The sequence below is a fragment of the Capra hircus genome, chromosome 19 (assembly GCF_001704415.2).
Source record: "Capra hircus breed San Clemente chromosome 19, ASM170441v1, whole genome shotgun sequence".
NCBI lineage: Eukaryota > Metazoa > Chordata > Mammalia > Artiodactyla > Bovidae > Capra > Capra hircus.
In genome coordinates, this window is record NC_030826.1 from 57,831,000 (window position 1) to 57,843,762 (window position 12,763).

Genomic DNA, 12,763 nt, shown 5'->3' on the forward strand with positions numbered 1-12,763 from the left:
TTCCTAGCCTCAGGGTCTTTTCCGAAACTGACTTTTCCAGAGTCAGCTCTTTGCATCAGGTGGCAAAGTGCTGGAACTTCAGGTTCAGCATCAGTGCTTCCAGTGAATATTCAGGACTGATTTCCTTTAGGATTGGCTCATTTGATCTCCTTGTCGTCCAAGGGATTCTCATATGTTACATGTTATGTATGTTATATGTAACATATAACACATATAATATAATCTATAATGTACACATAGAATATGTAACATTTCCATACATATAATGAGGGATTCCCTCATAGCTCGCTTGGTAAAGAATCTGCCTGCAGTGCAGGAGACCAGGGTTCGATTGCTGGGTCGGGACGATCCCCTGGAGAAGGAAACAGCAACCCTTTCCAGGATTCTTGCCTGGGAAATCCCATGGACAGAGGAGCCTGGTGGGCTACAGTCCATAGAATCGCAAAAGTCGGGCACGGCTTAGCAGCTAAAACCATGTAATACGTACCACAAAACGTGAGCATCGCTTGTTTTCAGTGTCGTATTTCTCCCTAGGCTTTCTGCTCTGGGAGTGGGGTCCTGTCTCTCCTGTCTGGCATTGTCCCCACCTAGTCTAAAAGCACAAGCACATAGTAGGTGCTTTGCCCACATCAGCCCGCCCTTGCGCTGTGCAGTGACCTCAGAGAAGGTCTGTGGCCAGCTGTGTGTTGTGTGTCCTTGTTACAGGGTTGCGGGGAGGCTTCACGTGAGCTTCTTTTTTTGTTGCTAAGAAAGCCTCTCCATAGCAAAAGAGACACAGAAGTATAGAACAGTCTTCTGGACTCGGTGGGAGAGGGCGACGGTGGGACGATTTGGGAGAATGGCGATGAAACATGTATATTACCATATGTGAAGTGGATCGCCAGTCCAGGCTTGATGCATGAGACAAGGTGCTTGGGGCTGGTGCGCTGGGATGACCCAGAGGGATGGGATGGGGAGGGAGGTGGGAGGGGGGTTCAGGATGGGGAACACGTGTATACCCATGGCAGATTCATGTCAATGTATGGCAAAAACCACCACAATATTGTAAGGTAATTAGCCTCCAATTAAAATAAATAAATTTATATTTAAAAAAAGAAAGCCTCTCCTTCTCTGCAGGAGTGTGTGGTAGCTGCTATTGGTGTCCAGCGTCCACCAGGCTGGCTGGTCACGGCGTGGTCCTGAGGAGGGCTGGGGGGTGAGGGTGCACTCTGGCTATCGTCTGCCTGCCTGGGACCCACCGGGGCCCTGGGGGGGTGGACCCTGCGGTGCTCAGTCCAGCCCAGGAGAGAGCACTCACTCCCTGACAGGGGCAGGCTTCTGTGTGTCACATGGGAGGACGAGCGCCTTCAGCTGCCAGAATGAGCCGTGTTTCCGGGGCTCGGCTGGGCCTTGGAAGGACCTCGGGCCTCCCCAAGAAGCAGGGTGCTGGGTGACCCAGCCTCCCTGCTCCGGCCAGCCGGGACAGGTCCAGCTCTGCTTGTGCTTAACAAGGGGGCCCTGGATCCAAGTTTGTTTGCGAGGCGGGAAGGCATTTAAATGATCACACGTAGTAACGTCTTCTATGTCCCGGACACTGTCGGAAGTGCTTTACCAACGTTAATTCACTTACCCTTCCAACAGCCTTGGAGGGCAGTGCTGTTAATATTATTGTACCGACTGCTGACAAATGAGGAAACTGAGATCCAGACAAAGTCCGAGTTGTATGTGACAGAGGTGAGATTCAAACTCGCATGGTCCCAGCTGATGATGGGAGCTGCTGCTTTAAGAAAGAATTTGAAGAGCCATGAAGGATCTTCCCCGCGGCCCCCTGACTCTCAAGTTTACTGAAAAAGCAACAAAAGAAGCTGATGGCTGGGCGTTGGGGAGGGGAAGACAGAGAGAAAGCGGAATCAGGTCCTTTGGCCACTTCCATCCTGACCAGCCCAGACACCAACCCTGGGAGGTGGGGGCTTCTTTGTCCCCCCAACCACAAAGCATAGCTCTTAAGTTGGGATTTGCCCATCAGTAAATCAAGGTACCTGAAAAGTGAACCGGGGAACTGACTCTTTCCCTATTTTTTTTTTTTTAATTTAAACAAACAGCACCGTGAAATGTCAACCTGTCGGTCGTTTGGAAAGTTTGCGGCATGGAAAGGCAATTGCCCAAATGACTTTTTAAAAGTATGAGAATGTGCCTGGCTGAACATTTTTTAATTAACGCCTCAAGTTAACGTTAATAACTATTCATAGCTCGGCGAGCTGGGTTTGGGGTGGTTGAAGGAAAATTTGGTATCTCTGGCAGAGGTGCAATGTTGACCTGGCTGGCAAGGGGGCTGTCAGCCGCTTTCGCAAACCTCAGGGACCTCGGGGCCTGTGTGGGCCCGTTTGCAGTCAGGGTGTGGGCTTACGGGGCGTCACTGGATGTTTCTTGTAAGTCTAAGCGTTGCTGCCGCTGCCCAGGTGGTCTCTGGGACTCAGGTCTCCCGAGATATGCCCACCCCCAATCTGGTGAGCAATCCTCTCAAGGGGATTCTTTTTTAAAAAAAAATGTTGCTTGGGGTCACACCATTTAAACTTACCTCTCTGCTTTTCTGTGATCTCATTTTTTCCTTAAAATATATTTGGAAAAATGTTTTTGAGTTGAGCATTTTGTTTTCCATTCAGACATGGTGAAACTGACACACGGGGGCCAAGGCTGGGCGGGAGGGTGGGGGACCCGGGCCTCGCACACCTTTGCGGGTCAGTCCTTAGCAGGCTGGGTGCGCATGGGGCCGCGGTAGCTTCTTAATTCCTGCCCGCCGATGCTGCAGCTCTGTGTTGTCACTGGTGGGTACACGCCATGTTCGGAAGGTGTCCCTCCAGGCAAAGATGCGATTTTAAAAGAGAAAGCTGGAAACACTTCCAGTTATTTTTTAAAATATATTTTAAATTGGAAGATAGTTGCCTTACAATGTTGTGCTGGTTTCTGCTGTATGACCCTGTGAGCCAGCCGTAAGTACACGTATGTCCCCTGCCCCCTGAGCCCCCCTCCTGCCCCGCCCCCACCCTACCCCCAGGGTCGTCGCAGCACCGGGTTGAACGCCGTGTGCTGTGAGCAGCTTCCCACCAGCTCTCTACTTCACACACGGTAACAGGCGCATCCCAGGGCTCCTCTCTCTCTCATCATACCTTTTCCTTCCGCCGCTGTGTCCACAGGTCCACCCTGTGTGTCTGCATCTGTAATCCTGCCCTGCAGACAGATTCATCCGCCCCATTTGGCTAGGCTCTGTATATATGCGTTAATATATGATATTTGCTTTTCTTCTTCTCACCTACTTCACTCTGTATAACAGGCTCTGTGTTCATCCACCTTGCTTCAGCTGACTCAAACTTTCTCCTTCTAAAGGCCGAGTAGTGTCCCCGTGAACGTATGTGCCACGACTTCTTTATTCACTCGTCTGTCGATGACCGTCTAGGTGGCTTCCGTGTCCTGGCTGCAGTGAACACTGGGGCACATGTGTCTGTTTGAACTATGGTTTTCTCAGGGTGTACGTGGCCTTCTCAAGTGGCGCTAGTGGTAAAGAACCCGCCTGCCGATGTGGGAGGCATGAGACTCGGGTTCGATCCCTGGGTCGGAAAGATCCCCTGGAGAAGGGAATGGCGATCCACTCCCGTATTCTTGCTTGGAGAATTCCATGGACAGAGGAACCTGGTGGGCTACAGTCCATGGGGTCGCAGAGAGTCAGACAGGACTGAAGGACTAATTCACACACACTCGGGGGCACAGGCAGGAATCCTGTGGCTCCAATGTGAGCCATCGCTGACACCCGGAAGGTCAGGGGAGACTTGGACTGCGCTTCGACAGAAGGTTTGGGGAGAGGCAGCGCAGGGGAGGTGTTGCAGGTGGGGCAGCGAAGATTAGCTAAGCTGCCTGCAGAGCAGTCCTGTGGCAAGGCTGGAGAGAGAAGAGGACCCGCATGCAGATGGCCTCCGATTCTAGGTCTCCGCGATAGAAGGCGATAGAAACCACTGCCGGCGGCGGGGCGGAGTCTGACTGAGCTCACTGGCATTTTAGGATGATAAACTGGAGAGTTTTGTAGAGTGGACTGGAAAACGAAAGTCTGAAGTCAAGGCGCTCAGGTAGGCGGATTATCGCAACTGTGGAAGGCAGAGTAACAGGTTGCCTCCTGCTTCACCCCTGGAGCCGGAGGAGCTGGGTGTGAATGTTGACTCAACTACTTATAGCCACCTGACCTTGGGCAAGTGTTAAATCTTTCTGTACGTCAATTACCTTATCTTTCGTAGAGGGATACTAATATTCATTCATTTATTCAACAAAAAGATATGATAGCCATATCGTACGTATCATACGGTGTGTGCTGTTCATACAACGGAGAACAAGACAGACAGGCTCTCTGCACTCCAGGGTCTGGTGGCAGGGACACAACTGAAGTGAAATAAACAAGCACAGTCATTTCCAGCGAGGGTAAGTGTGCCGTGAAGGACGCAGCCGAGTTGTATACTTGGGTGGCCGTGTAATAAGGCCGTCGTGGAGAATGTGCTCCTGGAGAATGTGCTGTCTGAGCAGCACAGACTTAGGAAGTTAAGGGAAGTGGTTCCGCTAAGGAAACAGCAGGTGCAAAGACCCTGAGGCACCAAAGAGCTTTGGAGCTTCCCAGCCCGGAACTAGAACCAGGGATAGTGAACGAGGTGAAGGATAGTGAATGAGGTGAGAAGGGATCCAGAGGAGGGAATATCACGTGTGAAGGGCAGGGACACAATTGCCCATAAATGACATTGTTATTGTGGGAACATTTGGGACCTGAGGTTATCATGGCCATGGGGGAGATAACAAAAGACGGACTGTGAACAACCTTAGCAGAGGAGCCGACTGGAGGTGGAGTAAGTAACTCAGCGTTAGGGCAGGTGGCTCAGACGGTAAAGCATCTGCCTGCAATGTGGGAAACCTGGGTTCCATCCCTGAGTTGGGAAGATCCCCTGGAGAAGGAAATGGCAATCCACTCCAATACTCTTGCCTGGAAAATTCCGTGGATGGAGGAGCTTGGTAGGCTACAGTCCATGGGATCGCAAAGAGTCGGACACTACTCAGCAACTTCACTGGTTTAGGGCAGGGCTGTGCATCTGGGTGATGGGGAGAGTTAAGGTGAATTCACTGAAGTGAGGAGCTCCCCAAGGGAGCCTGGCTGAGGGGGATGGAAGAGGTCCCATTCGTCCTTGAGAATTTGAGATGATTTGCCAATCGGTGACCAGCCTGCCCTGTAGGTAGCTGGCACGCTGGGCTTAGGGGAAAAGGTTAGGTGCAGGGTTTCAGGGAATCTTTAAGGAGGAAGGGAAAGGGTGGCAATTCAACTGGCTGGACCTGGGTGCCAACCGGGGTCCACAAGGATCCCAGGCCTCAGGCCCACATCCACTCCCTTTTGTCCAGGCGCGCGGAGGGAAGGAGGACTCTTGCTTCCAGATCGGCCCCTGCAAGCTGCATCGTGGAGACTGGGCTCTGTGCAGCCTGGGGTTGGGTAGCAGCCTCTGGGCGGTGGTAGGTCCTGAAATGAAACCCTGATGCCGTCAGAGAGCCCTCTGTCTGTGACAGCGCAGGTATTTGGAAAATGCCACAGAGCAGGTCTGCTGAGCCCTGGGGCTGCAGCCTGTCAGCAGGGCGAGGACTCTTGGTCAGGTACACAGACCAGGCCAGCGCTGACCATATCCTTCAGGGAAATCTCAGGCTGCTTCTAAGATCACCCGGAGGCCCTGGCTGTCCAGGCCTGTCTGACTTCTGGGCTCCCCCTGGCCGTGTGGGTCCCAAGGGTGCCCTTGCCAAATTGCACCTCGAGCCCCAAACTTTGGATCAAGCTGGCAGCCGCCGACCCCCAATTTCCAATCCATTTTTTATTTCACAGGCCATTCTGCAAATTCTGTCTTGACTCTTTTTTTGTTTTTAATGGCATGGATAGTTTTATTTCTGGTTCAAGACGGTGAATATCCCTTGCGCGTTTATTAGTTTTTAAATACCATGGCATTTTGTTTCTCTACCAAACAAAGCCTGTTCATTTTAGACCCGCAAACATGAGAACACAAATCACCCATCAACTTACTTACTTCGAGATGACAGCTGGTAACCTTTGCTTTCTTTTTCCAGATTTTTTTTCTTAACCTATGCAATTCTGTAATTTTTTTTTTTACAATAGTAGTAACAGCTAGCACTTATTTATTACTACTTACTGCAGGCCAGGAAATAGGCTGGGCATTTGAACACATGGTTTAATTTAGTACCAATGAGCAGCCTGTGAAATGGAGACCAGCACCATCCTATTTTATGTCCTCAAATAGAAATACCGTAACGATGGTGTCTAAGAGGCGTACTAGGGAAAGCAGGCAGAGAAAGGACTTTCCACCCCACCCCACCCCACCACCCCCCACCTTGCAGCAAGAAAATTAAAAGAAATAAATGAAAGTGAAAGTGTTAGTCACTCACTCACGTCCGACTCTTTTGCGGCCCCATGGACTGTAGCCCACCAGGCTCCTCTGTCCATGGGATTTCCCAGGCAAGAATACTGGAGTGGGTTGCCATTTCCTCCTCCAGGGGGTCTTCCCGACCGAGGGATCAAACCTGGGTCTCCTGCACTGCAGGTGAATTCTTTACCATCTGAGCCACGAGGGAAGACTAGCAAGAAAATTAAAAGAAATAAATAAGGAAACTTTCATCCTAACCTGGAGACAAATCCCAGTAAAGATCGAGATTAATTTTTCCTGTGGATCTAACCCTCAAGTTCATGGTATGAATCTGCCAGATCGGATGGTATAACTGTCTTCTCTGGGCCCAGGTGGGGTGGATGCTTGGTGCTTACACCCTAGAGGTGTAAGGGAAATCTCAGGCTGAGGGTGAGTGCTTGAACCTCAGAGGTGCTGCTCTGCCCTGCTTTAGGCAGTCAACTTGCCAGGCTTCCCTGAGACCCTCTGTTGAATCACCCCCGACTCCCACCCCAGTAAGGGAAATCTCACCCTGAGGGTGAGTGCTTAAACCTCAGAGGTGCTGCTCTGCCCTGCCAGGCGGTGTTGCTTCCACACAAGGAGGAGCAGAGGTGGCTGCTGGGGTATCTATTCGCTGAGAATCAAGCCCAGTGTACCTGGGATGGGACCAACAGAGTCGGGGGGCCAGTTCATGAGCAGCATTTGCAGGAGAGTCCTCGGGCTGGGGTGGGGGTCAGGGGGGATTCAACAGAGGGTCTCAGGGAAGCCTGGCAAGTTGACTGCCTAAAGCCAAACACAGCTGGACTTCTTAGTGTACCAAAAAGTTCCATCTCCTGTGTTGTTGTTTTTGCTCTAAGTCTATTTGAAAGTAGGGTTCTGATGCTTGCTGCTGCTGCTGCTAAGTTGCTTCAGTCGTGTCCGACTCTGTGCGACCCCATAGACGGCAGCCCACCAGGCTCCCCCGTCCCTGGGAGTCTCCAGGCAAGAACACTGGAGTGGGTTGCCATTTCCTTCTCCAATGCATGAGAGTGAAAGTGAAGTCGCTCAGTCATGTCCGACTCTTAGTAACCCCATGGGCTGCAGCCTACCAGGCTTCTCCATCCATGGGATTTTCCAGGCAAGAGTACTGGAGTGGGGGGCCATCGCCTTCTCCATCTGATGCTTGCAACAGAGTCAAAGTTAGCAAACTGACCCCTCAGTCAGAGAACTTGTTTAAATCTGGAGGAAAAAAAGACTGGCAGGTTGGGCAATTGGAAGGAAATAAGTAAATTCAGGTCTGGATTAAGATTCTTGTGACCTTAGGTCACAAGAATTATCTTTGGAGGCTCCTTCCTACTTGTAAAAGTCAATCAAATAATGATATTTTATGCCTTCATAAAAGGGTGACTATAACCCAGGCTTGATTCATTGTTTTCTAGGCATTAATATTATTGTCAAAGCTCCTTCTGATTTTAAAAAGAAATTGCAACCCCCACCTAAAAGTGTCATGAGACCTGAGCTTGTGCTCAGCGGGTGTGTTGGTCTTAGGTAGATTCCTGGGAACTTCAAAACCCCTTTTTAAAAAAACCCAGTGCCAGGACCTTAATTGGGACCCATCAGAACCACTGGGGATGGGAGCCAGGTTGCAGTGTGATTTGCCAGCTGCCTGGGGTCGGGGAATGGTGATTTCAGTGAGCGGTCATGTCTGGGGACCCTCAGTCCCCTCCTCATTTCACCGTAGGATTTCAAGAAGACCCCCTCCCCGAGGTCCCCCTTCCCCTCTTCCCCACTGTCTGCTCCTGGCTGGGCTGAGATGTCACGGGGGCAGGGTAAGTTTAGGTCCACTTGTGTGACATTTCCCGTCTCCCCTGGAAGGCCAGTTGGATTCATTTCCACTCGCCCAGGTTTGGGCTTGGTGGGTGTATCAAATGCTTCCCACCTAATAAGCTGAAAGCGTCAGGGTGGCTTTGCATGAAGTGATAACAGGGACAGGGATCCGTTCCGGACCCGGGGGCTGGGGCTGGAGAGGATCTTGCTGTTGTGTGCTGCGCTAGTCGCTCAGTCGTGTCTGACTCTTCGGGACCCCATGGACGGTGGCCCACCAGGCTCCTCTGGCCATGGGCTTCTACGGGCAAGAGTACTGGAGTGGGTTGCCATTTCCTCCTCCAGGGGATCTTCCTGACCCAGGGTTCAAACCTTCATCTCTTGTAGCTCCTGCCTTGGAGGGGAATTCATTACCAGTGAGCCACCTTGGAAGCCCCATCTTGCTGATTTGCTTGCTTCTTTTCAATGAGTTTTCTGGCATGTGTGGGTTGCAACCCCGCTGACCGTAGCCCCCAAGCCCCTCTGTCTACGAGGTTTCCAGGCAGGAATACTGGAGAGGGTTACCGTTTGCGGGATCACCATTTCCTTCCGCAAGGGATCTTCCGAACCCAAGGATCGACCTCACATCTCTTGCGTCTCCTGCATTGGCAGGGAGGTTCTTTACCACTTGCACTGCCTGGGAAGTTGGTCCTGAGATGAGTTCCTGGGTGTGGAGAGGAAGCCCAGCCAACAAACATGTGTCCCCAGGATTGGGGGAGGGGTGCTGGAACACGTAGGGACCCTGATCTGGTGGCTGCAGAGAACTGGCTCCGCCCTTGACCTTGGAAACTCCAGAAACAATGAATGATCCAGCCCCACTGTGATGTGTGTGCATCCAGCGAGGAGCAAGACGCCACCCAAACAACGCTTTCTCTTGTGAGCAAAGGTTACAGGTTTTCTGTTTCAAATCTGATGGTATTTCCCCCTCCCCCCGCCACCTTCTTTCTTTCTTCTCTCCATTTCATTTGCCAGCCTAAGGATCTCCACTGATTTCTTTGAGCCTAATGATGGGGAAGCTGAGAATGGAGTTGTTTTTAAACACCTTTTGAAATACTACTCTTCCTGATTTCTGAAGTAAGTTGAACAGGGGTCGAGTTCAAAGATTAAATATCTATTTTTTTGCAGCAACAGCAACTACGCTGATAACTGTGCCCATTTGCTCAGGAATTCTGTGGATGGTGCGGAATAGCCTTGCTCTCTAGAAACCCACAAAGGAGTAAAATTAGTAAAAGCATAGCTAATATTTACTGAGTGCACGTTAGGGGCCGGGCACAGGGCTAGGTGTCCCTTGTGTGTTATCTCATTCAGTGAATCCAAGCATACCATAAGACGGGAACATGTGAAAATTCAGAAACAGCATCATAGGAATCTTTGAGCAAAAGGCTCCCCAACTCAGGACTGTGGCCACGGATTATCTTTGTAGAAAAGGTCAACTGTGGATTTAAAACCTGGTGCTCTGTGACAGCCTGATGGGGTGGGATGGGGTGGTTCGAGGTCTGAGGGAGGTTCGGGAAGGAGGGGACGTATGTGTACCTGTGGCTGGGTCGTGTTGATGTGTGGCGGAAACCAACACAAGAGTGTAAAGCAATGATCCTCCGATTAAAAATAAATAAATTTAAATGAAGAAATAAATTTCGTCATAATTTGAAAACTGGCTCTACCGTGTCACACCCATCGTGTCTCAGTTTATTCCCGGTCTGGTTTATCATGCTGATAACCTATATTTCTTTTGAAGGCTTTCTTCAGTTTGCCACATACATGATGGATTGGAAATGGATTTCTCCCTTCGTTCTGATTCCGCACAGTCTTATTCTTTATTGAGTCCCTAGAAGCCCCTGTGTCCCTGGGAGGCTGCCTGGCACGCATCTGAAGCTTGAAGTTGCATGTCCTGTTCCCTGGTATAAATCTCCCTTTCTTTTTCCAGGTGAAATCAGAGGGCTGTGGCTGACCTGAATAGATGCTTCGAACCAAGAAAGCAGGACAAGATAAAAGGCGAGCTGCACCCTGAAATCAAGGTATGGCCGCGCCCTGAAGCTCCTCGGGCTTTGGGGTTCTTCTCCTTCTATGTCATATCTGGTTGCCTGGGTATCCCTACGCACCTGGGTACCAGCCCTGAGTGGTGACTGGCAAGCAGGAGCCGTCAGAGAAGGTCCCGAGACTCAGGCTGATAAATTCTAACAGTCGTCACGATTGACTCAGGCCAGACTCCACTGCCACGGCTTTTACTGAGACGAACGCCCTCTCACCTCTTACAAGCCAAGCCGATCAGTTGCGCTGTACCCAGCCTGTAGGGGAGGAAACTGAGATCCCCACCTTTTGCCCAGGCTGCCCAGTTACTTAGCAGGGGAGCCAGGATTTGAAGCCAGAGCCGGCTCCGTGCGCTGCGCTCTCTTCCTATTCCGAGTGACAGTGAATTGTCCCAGTCACCCGCTTCCCAGGTGGCGCTAGTGGTAAAGAACCTGCCTGCCAATGCAGGAGATTAAGAGACGTGTGTTCGATCCCTGGGTTGGGAAGATCCCCTGGAGGAGGGCCTGGCAGCCCACTCCAGGATTCTTGCCTGGAGAGTCCCATGGGCAGAGGAGCCTGGCGGGCTACAGTCCATGGGGTTGCAAGAGGTGGACACAAGTGGAGTGACTCAGCACGCACAGGCACTCCAAGACCGAACTGTTGCCACCCCCGCCTCTGTGCCCCCCCACCCTCTCCCCAGGTGCCCGTCTGTGTGCCTCGCCCAGAGGACCCCGTGCCTGCGGAGGTCCCCACAGCTGGCACATTGCCTTGCTTCCAGGACTTCACCAGGCCGCCTTGCCTGCCCCGCTGGGGCCTGGAGGACCGGTGAGGGTGCGGTGGGGCTTGTTTGCATGGACTCTGGTGTCTCGTGTATCCTACCCTCTTTGTTGCTGCTCGTGGTAGGATCTGCTCAGACAGGGCGCTCAGACCATGGTGTGGATTACCCTGCGGGAGAGTGGGCCTGGGATGGAGAGTCCGTGGCTTAAACTGTGCTTTAGCTGCTGTCTGGGCTCGGGTGACTGGCAGGCTGTGTGTGGGTGGTGGGGGCGGGCAGGGTTAATGAGTGACTCCAGGGGATTTCCAGGTGAACTGTGGGCATGGCCTTTGAGAACAGAACTCTCCGCCTGAGCCAGCTCTCTCCCTTCCCTGCTCTGGGTGACCTCCCCCCGTGCCGGCCTGAATGCCAGTTCATTCTATGAGAGGCACAGCCTCTCTGCCCTGTTCTGATGGCAGTGACGCCCTCATTCATTCATTCACTCATTGACTCATCGAACAGATCCTTGTTGGGTGTCTGCTGTGTGGTAGCGCTGTTCTAGGCGGAGAACACCCTGCTCCCACAAAGCTTGCCTTCCAGGGCAGGGCAGGGGAGGGGCAGAAGAAGCAGCAGGTGTAATCAATAAGTAGATTATCTGGTACAGGAGAAGGTGATGGTTTTGCAGGAAGAAACAGAATTAGGGGCCATTCTGTGCTGCTGGGCGGGGAGGGGAGGGCTGGCGAGGCCTTGAATAGGGCAGACGCCTCACTGAGAAGCTGACGTCTAAGCACACACTTGGGGGAGCTGAGGCAGGAAGAGCTGTCTGCGGGCAGCAGCTCTGTCAAGGCCAAAGCAGGGGTCGGCCTGGGGTCTGCGGACAGGACTGCCGCTGCAGGCGGGGCTGAGTGCCCAGGGCTGGGGACCCAGGCCAGAGGGAGCCTGGGGGCGGTGCCCCGAGGGCACTGGGAGCTACGGCAGAAGCCGAAGCCTGCCCCCAGGGGCTCAGTCTCAACAGATGTGCCCTCCTCACTCAGCAGAGGCCCTCACGTTGGGGTTGGGACTTCGCATGGGGGATAGACGCTCCCCCTCATCCCTGCAAGGGGGGGCCCTGGGGGTCACTCGGGCAGGCTGCAGGCTGGGCAGCAGAGACTAGTAGTTACGGAGGAGAAATAAAGGAAACGGAAGAAATCACAGGACTGGGATTGACCTCCGTCAGTACACGCACTACTGATACTATGGATAAGATAGGTAACTAACGAGAGCCTCCCGTGGAGCTCAGGGACCTGTGGTCGGTGCTCTCTGGGGACCTGAATGGGAAGGGAACCCAAAAACGCAGGCATAGGACGTCTCTGGGGGAACAGTGGGTGTGCGTCCGCCTGCCAGTGTGGGCGAAGTGGCTTCCATCACTGGTCCGGGAACATTCCCCGTGGTGCAGAGCAGCTGAGCCCATGGGCTGCAACTACTGAGCCCGCACAGCGCAGCTGCTATTACTCTTTTCTTCTGGCTGTGCTGAGTCTTCACTGCTCTAGCTGCCATGAGCCGGGGCTCTTCCCTAGCTGCCACGCAGGGCCTTCTCATCCTGGCAGCTTCTCTTGCTGCAGAGCTCGGGTCCAGGGCTCCCAGACTCCAGTCCTGGAGGCGCGTGGGCTTAGCTGCTCCACGGCACGTGTAATCTTCCTGGACCAGCGATCGAACCCCTGTCCCTCTTCCTGGGCAG

General features: G+C 52.6%; 1 long non-coding RNA gene across 2 annotated transcripts in view; it reads left to right on the forward strand.

Annotated features, from left to right (window-relative positions):
• Positions 1-12,763, forward strand: part of LOC106503297 — a 153,597-nt gene that overhangs the window by 123,664 nt on the left and 17,170 nt on the right. Inside the window, exons 1-2 of one of the 2 annotated variants that reach the window (XR_001919639.1) lie at positions 3,691-4,097; positions 10,210-10,300. This is a non-coding gene — a long non-coding RNA (uncharacterized LOC106503297). Of the gene's footprint in view, positions 1-3,690; positions 4,098-10,209; positions 10,301-12,763 lie in introns of those variants that run through there. The other variant, XR_001296937.2, reaches the window with a different exon arrangement.